General features: G+C 52.1%; 1 pseudogene; it reads right to left on the bottom strand.

Annotated features, from left to right (window-relative positions):
- Window positions 1–1,740: 1,740 nt before the first annotated feature.
- LOC129048384 (Y-box-binding protein 2-like) lies at window positions 1,741–11,752 on the bottom strand (annotated as a pseudogene).
- Between the last annotated feature and the right edge of the window lie 2,310 nt (window positions 11,753–14,062).

The following is a 14,062-nucleotide window of genomic DNA, read 5'->3' as shown; positions in this document are numbered from 1 at the left end:
AAAGGCGGGGGCTGGGGAATCAGGGTGGGGAAATCCCAGCTGCCTCTCCCTGCACTCTGGCCCATCTCCCCCAGGTCATGAGCCATCCCCCTTTGACTGTTTTTCCACCATAAGGGACTATGATTTGCATCCACCAAACTCTGCCCCCGACAGGGACAGTGTGGGAAGAGGGTAAGCCCTGAATTTGGAGCCAGATGAGCTGGATTCGAAGCCCAATTCCGCAGCAGAGGGCCTGGGACAGCCATCTCACAACCTTGGGTACACCACAGGCCCTTTCTCCACCCATAGGTCTGTCTTGCTCATGAGTAGGTCTCAGAGTTTACAAATATAGACTGAGGATCAGAGAGGCTGCACGCCTGCCTGAGGTCACACAGCTCAGATCCCCAGAAAGACAGCAGAATGGCAGCTCAGACATTCCGAGTCAGTGCTTTTAACCATAGTGCTGCATTGTATACCCTCAGCACCAGCCCCAGGCTTCCATCCTCAGCAGCCTGTCTGCATTTCGAGGGTCAGTTCTCCTTCCCCTCCATTTCAAATGCCCCCCTTTCAAGTTCCCTCGGGGAAGGCCAGTGGGTTCTGGGGTCACCTGGGCCAGGGGTTTCTGCAGCTCAGCCCATCAAGGGTCTAGGTGATGACTGGGATTTCTAGGGGGAAATAAGGGAAATAAACATGACTTTTTCTGCCAAAAGGCTCTCTCAGCTGAGACGTGCTGGCACGGATATTCTCTCTGCCCTGGGCTGGCTGGCGTGAGTTGTCTGTGCCTCCCTGAAGGCAGGCTTCAGGGGCTGGCTGTGATGGGCTAGCTGTGGCGAGGACTCCCCTGAGCCCTGAGTCACATCAGAAGCAGATTGCTCCACCCCAGGGCTCGGCCTTGCCTAGGGCCTCAAAGGCACCAAATGTACACACCTGAGCTAGAAAGTGTAAAAAAGCCAAAATATAATTTTCTCAGCAAATATTTTCTGAACATCTACTATGCAGGAGTCATTGGGCCAGGCATTGTGGTGAGGGTGGGACATTGTTCATTTGCTCATTCGTTGATTCCTTCACTGGTTCTTCCAACAAATATTGAGGGATCGCCAGCCATGTCCTTGGTATTAGAGGCACCTGGGAGAGCAGAGCTGGTCCCTGCCTGCATGCAGTGCAGCAGACAGATATCGATCAGAAACAGACAAGACATTGATCACAGCATTGCCTGAAGCATTTCAGAATTGCAACAGGCATGAGGGATGATACTGGGGACAGTGACATATTTCTGGTGAGATACCCTCATCCCTCCCCAGCTATTCCACTCTCTATGACCCCCACATCTGCCTCAGAGACCAAGCCCCAAGAGGAGGCTGGGCTGGAACTGACCCCCCAGCTTTCCCCAGGCCACACGAAGACCACTCCCAGAATGTTTCAGGCCTACCAGAGCCTCTACCTACCAGGTCACCCCCAAGGCTGTCATGCCCTGATCCTCAGGAAGCCACTGTACCTTGCATTGGGTCCTATGTGTCCCATGGCCCCTCATCCATTCTCAAAATGCCTCCTCCACTTTCATGCTGTAGCTCAAGATGACTGAAGTGTTTCCATAAAGGGCCAGATGGTAAATATATTACACTTTGTGGGCCCAAGAGGAAAAATAGAGATATTAGGTACTAATGTAACACAGAGAAAAGAGGTTCCACAAATATTTAGACATGGAATTCAAAATACAATAGTTGAGTACAATTGTTTGGTAATACAGCTCTGCTTATGAGAAGCAAGGGGTTCTTTTGGGAGTGGGTAACATGCTGCTTCATTGAGGGTCAAGTTGAGTGCACCCTGTCAGACCCTCCGCAGATGCTCGTCTGGAGACGCCATTCCTAATCCAATCTCCTGGCCCTGTTGACTTTGTCGACAGCTCTTCCTGAAACTCTCACTTGGTCTCCAGGACAACGGACTCCTCGCTGGTCCTCATCCTTCCTCCATGTCTGCACCTGTTCTTCTTTCTGGCCATGAATGTCACGGTGCCCAGTGGCTCAGTCCTTAGCCCTCTCCCATAACTGTTCTTATCCAGTCCGTGGCCTCAGACGCCATCTCTATGCCGATGACTCCCAGACCTCAGCCCTGAGCGCAGGCTGGTGCACCCACTGTGTGACAGGTGGCGCCCCCAGCATTAATGACTCAGAGCTCTTGGGTCTGTCCCTCCACCTAAGCCGCCTCCCCAGCAGGGTTCCATCTTCAGTCGCAGTGACCAGCCCATGCAGGCCACGTCGCTGAGCTCCACCCAGGCGCTGTTCACCCACACCCACCCTGGAACCCATCTCACCGGCTGTCCTGCTCCTTCCATCTCTTCTGCGGGAAGGCTCTGCCCCCAGCTTCCTCCTTCAGGCTGACAGCCACTTCCCAGTCAACCCGACCACCCTGACCAAACAGCCACCCCGCCCCTTCCCAAGCCACTGTCTCACCGTCCTGTCTTCCCCTGCCTCATAGGATCCACCATTCTCCCGGCTCTGCCCCCTCATCTTGACCACTCTGGTATTAGTTTGGTTGATTATTTTCTGTATTTTATGATCTTTTGACATCTTGCTGGCCTGGGAAGGACTGCCATCTCGGGACTAGCTAACCCCTAGATACAGCGGCACTTGGAGCACACCTTTTGTGTGCAAAACAGCCAATGCCAGCCCACCCCGACCATCTCCCTTCCTGAGCTCTTACAGTGGGCAATGCAGCTCCCCAGTCGCCCCGTGGGCCAGGGGCCAGAAACTTGGAAGCCCAGACACCCTGAGCCCCATAAAATTATTCAAACTCAGCTCTAGCCCTGCATAGCCCGGTTGCTGTTTGTCCATTTCTTCCTATGAAAACCACAGCAAAGGCTCTGGCTCACTATTTCCCCGAGGCTCTTTCTGCCTCCTCACCCTGGTGCTTCCCAGTGGCCCCACATAGCCCGGTGTGTCTCTTCCTCTTGGGAACTGTGAGTAACAAACCATTGTGTCAAAGGCAATCTTTTTTTTTTTTTTTGAGACAGGGTCTCACTCCGATGCCCAGGCTGGAGTGCAGTGGTGCCATCTCAGCTCACTGCAGCCTCAACCTCCAGGGCTCAGGTGATCCTCCCACCTCAGCCTCCTGAGTAGCTGGGACCACAGGCACCTGCTATCATGCCCAGCTAACTTTGTGTATTTTTTTTGTAGAGATAGGGTTTCACTATGTTGCCCAGGATGGTCTTGAACTCCTGGGCTCAAGCAATCCACCCACCTCAGTTCCTCAAAGTGCTGGGATTATAGGCATGAGCCACTGAGCCCAGCTAAAGACAATCTTCTGAGCTGTTGGTCTCACTTTACCTGAATAACAGTGAAACCTGTGCTTCAACACCCCCCACCCCCGCACCACTCCTGCAAGGTTGTGAGAGCCGGGGCCAAGGCCCTCCTGGCACCTCCACTGTCACTTTTCCCCTGCAGTCCTTCAAACCATGTCACTCTCTTCCTTGAAACCCTCCCCAACCCCCCAACACACCTAGGATGAAGGGCAAGACCTGTCATGGCCCTCGAGGCCCTTTCTGACCGTGCCCTGCTGACCTCTGAGACCTCAGCTGCCTGCACTCACCTCAGCCCTGGCCATGCTGACCTCACCGCCATGCTCAGCACACCAAGCCCTTCCCTGTACTGGCCTGTGACCCTGGGGTGCCCTGCCTGGCACACCCTTCCCTGGCCCTGGCCAGACCAGCACCTTCACCTCACTATGGTCGCTTCCCTGGCCCTGGCCAGGCCGGTGCCTTTGCCTCACTGTGGTCCCTTCCCTGGCCACTTACACAAAATAATACCTCTCCTGCATGTGCCAGACTCCCTGCTTGATTTGCTCACAGCTGTCACCTGAGACTGGACCATCTGTGTGTCTGCTGCTGCTTCAGCCAGCCCTCTGCCCATCAGGGACCTCTGCTGCTTGAGGTGGGAACTCTGTTCATGGCTGCAGCCTCAAAGCCTGAATCAGTGACTGCACATAATACTCACTCAACAAACTTAGATGGGGCAAAGGCATGTGTGATGATGCTGTAGAGCAGGCAATCCCCCACCCCTCGGGCACGGGCCAGTAGCAGTCCCGGGCTACACAGCGGGAAGTGAGAAGCAAAGCTTCATCTCTATTTATAGCCACTCCCCATCACTCGCATTACCGCCTGAGCTCCACCTCCTAGTGGTAACGTTGGATTCTCATAGGAGCTTCAACCCTATTGTGAACTGTGCATGTGAGGGATCTAGGTGGCACGTTCCTTATGATAGTCTAAGATCTGTTGCTGTCTCCCATCACCCCCAGATGGGACCATCTAGTTGCAGGAAAACAAGTTCAGGGCTCCCACTGATTCTACATGATGGTGAGTGTAGAATTATTTCATTATATATTTCAGTGTAGTAATAATAGAAATGAAGTGCACAATACATGTAATGAGCTTGAATCATCCCAAACCATCCCCCCTGCCCAACTGTGGAAAAACTGTCTTCCATGTAACTGGTCCCTGGTGCCAAAAAGTTTGGGCCCGCTGCTCTGGAGTGTGAAGCAGAGAAAGAGGACCTCACTGTAGGGGCCAGGCTCACTTTCCTAAGGAAGGAACAGGGAGAGCCTAGGAGAATGCAGGCCCTGTGCAAATGTCAGAACCTCCGGCAGAGGAGAGGGCTGCAGGGTGCCAGATGGCATCAGGAAAGAGGTGGCGTTTAAGCTGAGTCCCGAAGGCTGGCAGGATCTAGAAAGGTGGGCAGGCATGCCGAGAGGAGGGGCTGCGGTGAGCAGGGGCAGGGAGCAGGGAAGGCACAAGAGCAGGGAAGGTCTCAGTGCCTCCGGAAAGGAGCATACGAACATTCTGGGCTTTGGAGTCAGGGAGACCTGGGCTACAATCCTGGCTCTGCCACTGTCCTCTGTCTGACCTTAGGCAGAGGACTTGATGCTATTGAGCCTCTGTTTTCTTATCTGCAGAATGGGGATGCACTCAGACTCAGGCCCTCATGGCGATATTCAGGGTTCACGCATGTAATACCCTCCACATGGCATCTGGACCCTGGAGGTTGGGGCAGGTCACCTCAGCAATGGTCCTCAGGCACGATTGTTGTAGCAGTAGGAGATGAAGCCACTCAGGTAAGTGGGCACCAGGTCAAAGAGGGTTTGGATCTCAGGGTAAATGCCTTTGGTTGAACTAGTGGTGTATTGAGCTTCCCACACTGACATTTTCTGAGCAGAGGAATTACTTGGTTAGCACAGGGATTTAGGTCATTAATTTGGAGCAGGTAGAAGTGTCTGGAAATGGAAAGACTAAGGCTGAGGCTTTTATGGTCCAAGTGAGTGATCACAGGGGCTGGGAGCAGGAAGCACGGCTAAAGGGCCATCTCAAAGGCACTGTACCGGTGGGATGGTGACATCACTACTGATGGCACCCACAGAGCTGGGGTATATGCATGCTTATGCGTAACTTCCCATTTTACAGAAAAGGAAGCTGGGGCTCAGGGAGGTTAGGTGACTGCTCTAAGGTCACACACTTAGTACTGGACGCCGTGTAGGAACCCACCAAATCTGACCCACCTTGTGCTAGTGACTAACTGAAGGATGTGGCAGGCAATGGAGGCAAGGTCAAAGGCAAAGTCAAGCCCGAAATGGTCAAAGACAAGGATTAGACTTGGAGCTGGTGTCCAGCCTGAGGGTGGAGGGGTCGGGGGCATTTACCGTAGCAGGGGAAGGCTGGGTCGAGTCAACGTTCTTGCAACATCCGTAATTGCAGCATTAGCTGGGCAAGTTAGATGGGTGGGGAAGTCCTACTTAACCACACAGACATTTCTTAAACATTTTATTTTTACTTAAAATATGTAAAGTACAGCACATCTATTTGTCTGCCTTTTGGTAGGGAGCCAAAACCTTTTCTCTGAGCATGAGCCCACTGATTGGAGCTCTGGGTCATCTCTGTGGTAGAAACCACAGTGCAGTGAATCAGCACTGATTTCTGGTTTCAGTGTTTCTAAAGGGACATGAAAACTGGAAGGTGCTTGCAAGGCAATCTCGAGGCAGAGTCCTTCATTATTTGTGTGATTATTTTCCCCAAATCATTACCCTCATCTGTGCTGGGACTTTCCAAACATTCCAGCCTGGCATTCAGGGAGCAGCTCCCTCTCTGCATTAATATTTCATCGGCTTCCATCAGTGGCTCTCCGAGAGTGGCCCAGGGACCACTTGCGACCCTTTCAGGGAATCCAAAGTCCAAACTCTTTTCATGGTCAAACTAAGATGTTGTTTGCCCTTGATACTCTCATTTTCTCCAGAAGGTACAAATAAAGATTTTCAGAGACCCCAGCCCTGTCCTCTGACAGCCCATGGAATGTGTGCTTTTGTGTTCCTGTGCTTTGAAAGTCTCTCATCTTTAATTTCGAATATGGTAAATATCAATCAGTGCAAGCCACAGAAACAAAAGCTGTTTGGGATCTTCAATGATTTTTAAGAGTATAAAGGAAATCTTTAAACAGTTTGAGGCTGGGCACGGTGGCTTACACCTTTAATCCCAGCATTTTGGGAGGCCGAGGCAGGAGGATCGCTTGACCCCAGGAGTTTGAGACCAGCCTGGGCAAGATGTTGAGACCCTGTCTCTACAAAGTAAGTAAGTAAGCAAGTAAGTAAATAAATAAATAAAAATTAGCAGAATGTGGTGGCACACACCTGTGGTCCCAGCTACTTGGGAGGCTGAGGTGGGAGGATCACTTAAGCCCCGAAATTTGAAGCAGCAGTGAGCTGTGATCATGCCATTGCACTCCAGCCTAGGGGACAGAGCCAGACCCCATCTCTAAAAACAAACAAACAAACCCAACTAGTTTGAAAACTTGCTAGCTTATATGATATTTAATTAACCTGTGCATTCATAATATCAAGAACAGCTGGCATGAAAAAGGCTTGTGGGCAAACACAATTGACTTGTGCAAATACAAGATCAGCTGGAAGGTGTTTTGCCAAACGGCTGAAAGCCAGTAGAGCTGAGCACGCCCAGGATGTCTAGGGGAGACGGACACACCTGTCACCTGCAAGGGCCGGATGAGAGGCCATCCACGGTAAAGGGGATGAAAACGGTCATAACAGGGCCAGCTATGATTGAACACACGGTGAGCGCCAGGCCCTGCGCTGGGGCGTCTCCTCGTGTCTCAGATTCTCACTGCAACCCCCGGAGGAGGTTTTATCTTTATTCTGGTTCCGCCATTATAAAGGTGGGAGAATTGGGGCTCAGATGGGCTCAGGCCCCTCAGCTAGTAAGGAGAAGAGCTGGTCCTTGATCTCAGGTCTGCTGGTCCCCAGAGCTCGAGTCCCAGCCTCAGCTTCTCAACTCTGAGTCTCTGAAAAGGGTTTCCAAGGAGGCGGTGGAACCGTGTGGACTCAATGACTTCGGACATGGTCTGGGGCTGGGAGGCCAGACCTCCCTACCTGGGAGCTGCTGCAGGTAGGGAGGGCTGAGGTCAGGGTTGGGTGCCATCTTCAGGTTGTGGAAGCAACAGCAATGCCAGGACAGCAGGGCCTCCTCCTCCCCTGCGCCCCACTGTGTGCCCAGACTCCTAGGGGCAGAAACTCCGTCCTGGGCTCCACTGCTGCCTTCACTGCGTCCCCCCCCTGTCTCACGTACCCCTGCAGGCCAGAGCCGAGCTGAGTGTGCTGCTGGCCCTGGGAGGAGCCTCATGGCTTCGCAGGCGCCGTTGAGCAGATGGCACCGGCTGTGCCCTGGGCCCTTCCACCTCACAGGCTGACGCTTGCTCGGAGCCCAGGAACCTCGAGCCGCCCCAGACACGGCCAATTCTGAGGTCAATACGGGGCCCCGGTGGCCAGGGGCTCCAGCAGCTGAAGGTTGGAGTCACGGTGGAGGAATGGGGCGTGGCCGCTCTCTTCCCCAGGGCTGGGCTCCCGGCCGCGGAGGGGCAGCGGCTCTCCACCTCCACATGAGATAATCAGGAGGTCTCCTGCCATACCCTGCGCTTTCAGCATAATGGAATTCAGGAAAATTCCTGGGCCGAGCCACCCCGCAATTCCAAAGGCAGAGACCCGGGCAGCCGGCAAGGACCTCGGGATATGGGTACACTTCCTATCCCCACTATCTTTCTACTTCTCCTAAGAAACCACTTGCCTCCCGGGGCCCCAGGCCTCTGCCTCCTGCCTTTGCCCACGCGGTGGAGTGCCCACCAGGAGTGCCCACCCCCACATTGTTCAACCGAGTCCGCCGCTTAACCCCACCCCAAGGCCAAGTTCAAGTGCTGCTGCTTCCTCCATGATGGCTGCCTGGATTCCTCCATCCCTATCCCCAGATATGCAGCAGTGGAGCGATGTTCCTGAGGCGGAGGCAGTGGATGTCTGGAGAGAGAACCGAACTAGGGGGCCAGAGAAAGAGCTGGACGATCTTACGCAAGCGATTTAACCTCTCTGAGCCTCAGTTTCCCCAGCCTCTGAACCAGGTGGGAATACGGAGGATTTCAAGGGGCCCTTTCAGATCTGCCTATTTATTGCCTTTTGAAAACTCGCCGCTTTCCCCAAGCGGCTTGAATTCCTAAGGCGTTTTGCAGAGGAGCTGCGCGAAGGGTGTGGAAGGGGGCGGGTCCGGGAGTGGAAGCCCCGTCCCCACGCCCCTGGGGTTCTGCGGACCAGCTCGCTGGAGATCAAGAGGCGCCAAAAGGCAGCCCTGCGCTGCCCCCTGGTGGCCGATATGGACACTGCAGCCGGGAAGCCTTTCCCTCCCGGCCTTCCGGAGAGAGGCTGCCCGCTGGACACTCCGCGGGCTTCGTGGCTCACCTCTCACCAGGCTAGGGAGCTCCTGACACCAAGGGGGACCCCAGGATGACGGCGTTGGAGGGTGAAAGACTGGGTCTCAGCTCAGCCAATCAAGAGGGTAGTTCTGAAGGCGCCCAGTTGCGGGAAAGGAGTGAATGTGGCGGCCCCTAGAGGTGCGCCCACCTGCTCCTCCGTCTGTGGGCTTTTCCCACGGCCCTCTCAGGAGCGCCGCCCAGCAGCTCCGCTGGAAGTGGTAGGTGCGCAGACACCTCCTCCCCACCCTTCTGCCCTCCTAGTCCTTCCACCCTGGGACAGTTGCCCCTTCCCAACCCTCTCTCCTGAACCCTTGCAAAACCTTGTCCTGAGCCAGCTATACTTTGGCCTCATGCTCCCTCCTAGGACTGTGGATGGTGGAGGAGGGCCTCAGAAGGAGCCACCACTGTCCCCAGGGAGGCCTTGGAAGTGGGGGCGTGATAGTGATGGGGAGTTCCTGGAGTAGGATCAGGGGCCTGTCTGCAAACACACCAGGGCTCCTATTCTTTTTCACCATTGCCTGCCTCTGCCTTCTCCACTTCTCCCCAGCGTTCTGTCTTCCCTGGCCCCTCCCGTCTCCTCTCTGCATCTCTTCTCTCCTTCAGCCTTGCGTCTGTGTCCTCGCAGTCCTCTGCAGGCAGGCTCTGCTTATCCCTGTTCCCCGAACCATTCTATTCCTAGATGGAACAGGATGGAACAGGTTCAGGGGCCGCTGGGCTCCGACACCCCTGGCCCTATTCCCAGGGCCTCCCTGTGTTATCTGAGCACCTTCCCGGCCTTAGTTCAACACGCTGAGGTCTGGGATTTCCATCTTGGACCCAGGTGCTCATCCTGCTTGGCCCTGACCTTCCCCTCCCCTGTCCACTTTGCCTTTGAGTCCTTTCTGCTCTCTCCTCTCCTTTACTCGCTCTCTCCTCCTCTCCATTTGCTCTCGCCCCTTTCGCAGTGAAGGAGATTTGCTGGGCTGGGCTAGGCCTGGGATTGGGGTTCCAAGGGACAGAGGGTCTGGAGAATAAGCTGCTACTGTGCAGGCTTAGGAGTGTCCGCAGTCTCAATGAAAAGCCGAGATAACACAGATAAATCCACATGCCCTGCTCTGCCGAAAAGACACACTTAGAAGATCCAATCTGTGACCCTTGGCTGCACTTGTTTTTTTTTTTTTTAATTTTACTTTAAGTTCTGGGATACCTGTGCAGAACATGAAGGTTACATAGGTATACATGTGCCATGGTGGTTTGCTGCACCTATCAAACTGGTATCTAGGTTTTCAGCTCCGCAGGCATTAGGTATTTGTACTAATGCTGTCCCTCCCCTAGATCCCACCCTCCGACAGGTCCCGGTGTGTGATGTTCCCCTCCCTGTGTCCATGTGTTCTCATTGTTCAACTCCCACTTATGAGTGAGAACATGTGGTGTTTGGTTTTCTGTTCCTGTGTTAGTTTGCTGAGAATGATGGCTTCCAGCTTCATCCATGTCCCTGCAAAGGACATGAATTCATCCATTTTTATGGCCGCATAGTATTCTATGGTGTGTATGTGCCACATTTTCTTTATCCAGTCTATCATTGATGGGCATTTGGGTTGGTTCCAAGTCTTTGCTATTGTAAATAGTGCTGCAGTAAACATATGTGTGCATACGTCTTTATAGTAGAACGATTTATAATCCTTTGAGTATATACTCAGTAATAGGATTGCTGGGTCAAATGGTATTTCTGGTTCTAGATCCTTGAGGAATCACCACACTATCTTCCACAATGGTTGAACTAATTTACACTATCACCAACAGTGTAAAAGCGTTCCTATTTCTCCACAGCCTTGCCAGCATCTGTTATTTCCTTACTTTTTAATGATCGCCGTTCTAACTGGCATGAGATGGTATCTCATTGTGGTTTTGATTTGCATTTCTCTAATGATCAGTGATAATGAGCTTTTCTTCATATGTTTGTTGGCCACATAAATGTCTTCATTCTTTTTTATTATTTGTTATTTTTAATTTTTATAAAAAATAATTTCCTTGGCTGGGCTTGCTCTCGTCGTCCCCACCTTCCATGGTAGGCTGCTGGGGTGGCCTGGGGCGGAAAGGCCTTAGGTACCTGGGCGGGAATCTGGGCGGGGGGACCCGCTCATCTCCCTGCTGTTGGTGCCCCTCCAATGGGGCTGTCTCTTTGGTTGTACCCCATCAGTGCCCTCTATAGGCTGCTGCTGGTTGGGTGGCCGGGGGCCTCGCACAAACCGCTGTCGGTAGAAGGGTGGGGGCTGCCATCGTCTGGGCCGCTGCCCAGAGTCTTCGGCCCGCTCCCCTTCGCCGCCAGGTTCTGTCCCCCGAGAGGGGATCTCTGCTACCATGGGTGGTGGGGCAACTGAGGGAGGCCGGGGATGAATCGGCGGAACCTACGTCGGCTGGGGGCATAACGGGGCTCTTCATGGACACCACCGCCCCGGGCCCAGTTACATTAGCAGCTTCTGCGCCCTTCTCTCCTTCCAGGACATCAAATTCCACGGTCTCCCCATCTGCAACGCTGCGCAGAAACTTCCTGGGGTTGTTTCTTTTAACAGCTGTCTAGTGAACAAAGACATCTTCCTTGGTGTCATTCCTGTTGGTGAATCTGTAACCACTCTGGACGTTGAACCGTTTGGCAGTGCCCAGGACGCGGGTTGCCAGCACCGGCTTGTCCGCCTGACTCCGGGCCGGGGGGGACGGGGGTTCCCGAGGCCGCTGTCGCCGGGTTGCCAGGGGTGCGGGGGCCTGGCGCCGAGGGGGTCCCAGCAGCAGGGTCCAAGGCGGCTCTGTCCCCGCCACAGCCGCCCGCCCCGCCGCCTGCTTTCTGCGGCTCCCCTGCGGGCACCGGTACCACCACCGCTACCACCCCTGCCGCCGTCGCGGGCACCGTCGCCGCGGGGACCGCTGTCGCCACCGCTGCCGCCTCCACCTCGCTCATCCCGCCGGGTCCAGTACCGGCCCCCGCCGCCGCCGCCGCCACCGCCCCGGCCCCTCCCGCTGGCTCGTGAACCCGCTGCCCTGCGCGATCCTCGCGCCCGGAGCCTCGCCTGCACGCCCAATGTCTTCATTCTTAATTGCTGCACTTCTTTTTTTTTTTTTTTTTTTTTTTTTTTTTTTTGAGATGGAGTCTCGCTCTGTCGCCCAGGCTGGAGTGAAATGGCTGATCTCGGCACACTGCAACCTCCACCTCTTGGATTCAAGTGATTCTCCTGCCTCAGCCTCCCAAGTAGCTGGGATTACAGGCGTGAGCCACAACGCCCGGCTAATTTTTGTATTTTTAGTAGGACGAGGTTTCACCATGTTGGTCAGGCTGGTCTCAAACTCCTGACCTCAAGTGATCCTCCCGTCTTGGCCTCCCAAAGTGCTGGGATTACAGGCATGAGCCATCATGCCCGGCCTTCACTTCTTAATCGCTCCCTTTCCCCAGTCCCTCAAGCCCATGCTTGCTCACGTATCACAGCCCCTCACCAACCAGTGGCTATGCCTCTTGGAACACGGGGCCCTCTCAGCCCATGCACCAGAAGAGGGAACTACCATTGCCTTAGCTGAGAAGCGACCCATTTAAGTCCACTCGCATTTCAGTTGCCAGAACTCGATCTGTGTCCCCATCCAGCTGTGAGACGGACAGTCTGCCTTGGCCTGGATGGAGAGATGCTGTCAGGAACTTGTGCTGTCTTGCATTTCACTGAGGACTGCTATGAGACTCTGCAGGGACAAAAACCATATGATCATCTCAATCAACGTCAATAAAAGGATTTGACTAAAGGTAACATCCCTTCATGATGAAAACCATCAACAAATTAGTATGAAAAGGAACACATCTCAACACAATAAAGGACATATATGACAAACCCACAGCTAATATCATATTGAATAAAAAAAAAGTTGAAAGCTTTTCCTCTAAAATCTGGAATAAGACAAGGATGCCCACTTTCACCACTTATATTCAACATAGTACTGGAAGTCCCTGCTACAGCAATTAGGTAAGAGAAAGAAATAAAGAGCACCCAAATTGGAAAGAAAGAAGTCAAATTTTCTCTGTCTGCTAATGACATGATCTTCTAAAGGCTCCACCAAAAAAACTGTTAGAATTAATAAATTCATTAAAGTTGCATGGTACAAAATCAACATACAGAAATTAGTACTGTTTCCATACACCAATAGCAAACTATCTGAAAAAGAAATCAAGAAAGCAATACCTGGGCTGGGCATGGTGGCTCACGCCTATAATCCCAGCACTTTGGGAGGCCGAGGCAGGAGGATTGCCTGAGGTCAGGAGTTTAAGATCAGCCTGGCCACATGGTGACATCACTTCTCTACTAAAACTACAAAAACTAGCTGGGTGTGGTGGTGCACACCTGTAATCCCAGCTACTTGGGGGGCTGAGGCAGGAGAATTGCTTGAATGCAGGAGGCAGAGGTTGCAGTGAGGCGAGATAGTGCCTCTCCCCTCCAGCCTGGGCGATAGAGTGAGAGTCTGTCTCAAAAACAACAACTACAACAACAAACCAAGGATAAATTGAATCAAAGTGGTGAAAGATCTCTACAATGAAAACTATAAAATATCAATGAAACGAACTGAAGAGGACACGAATAAATGGAAAGATATTTTATGTTCATGGGTTAGAAGAATTAATATTGTTAAAATGTTCATACTGCACAAAGTGATCTAGAATTTCAATGCAATCCCTATCAAAAAATTAACATTCTTCACAAAAATAGAAAAAACAATCCTAAAATATGTATCAAACCATAAAAAACCCCAAATAACCAAGGCAATCTTAAGCAAAAAGAACAAAGCTGGAGGCCTTAAATTACCTAACTTCAAGATATACTACAAAGCTATAGTAACCAAAACAACATGATATTCGCATAAAAACAAGACACATAGACCAATGTAAGAGAATGGAGAACCCAGAAATAAATGCATGCAGTTATAGCCAACTGATTTTTTGACAAAGGTGTCAAGAACACACACTAGGAGAAAGGACAGCCTCTTTAGTAAATGGTGCTGAGAAAACTAGATATCGACATTCAGAATAAAACTCTACAACTTTCTTTCACCATATTAAGAAAAAATCAACTCAAAATGGATTGAAGAGTTAAATGTAAGACCTGAAACTATAAAACTACTAGAAAAAAACATAGGGGAAATGTTTTAGGACATAGGCCTGGGCAAGGATCTATGCATCTGACAAGGGGCTAATATCCAGAATATATGAAGAACTCAAACAACTCAATAGCAAAAAACTAAATAATTGAATTTTAAAATGGGCAAAAGATCTGAAAAGATATTTATCTAAA

This window comes from Pongo abelii, chromosome 8 (assembly GCF_028885655.2).
Source record: "Pongo abelii isolate AG06213 chromosome 8, NHGRI_mPonAbe1-v2.0_pri, whole genome shotgun sequence".
Classification (NCBI taxonomy): Eukaryota; Metazoa; Chordata; class Mammalia; order Primates; family Hominidae; genus Pongo; species Pongo abelii.
The sequence above is the reverse complement of the archived record's forward strand: the minus strand, read 5'-3'. Positions and strand labels throughout refer to the sequence as shown.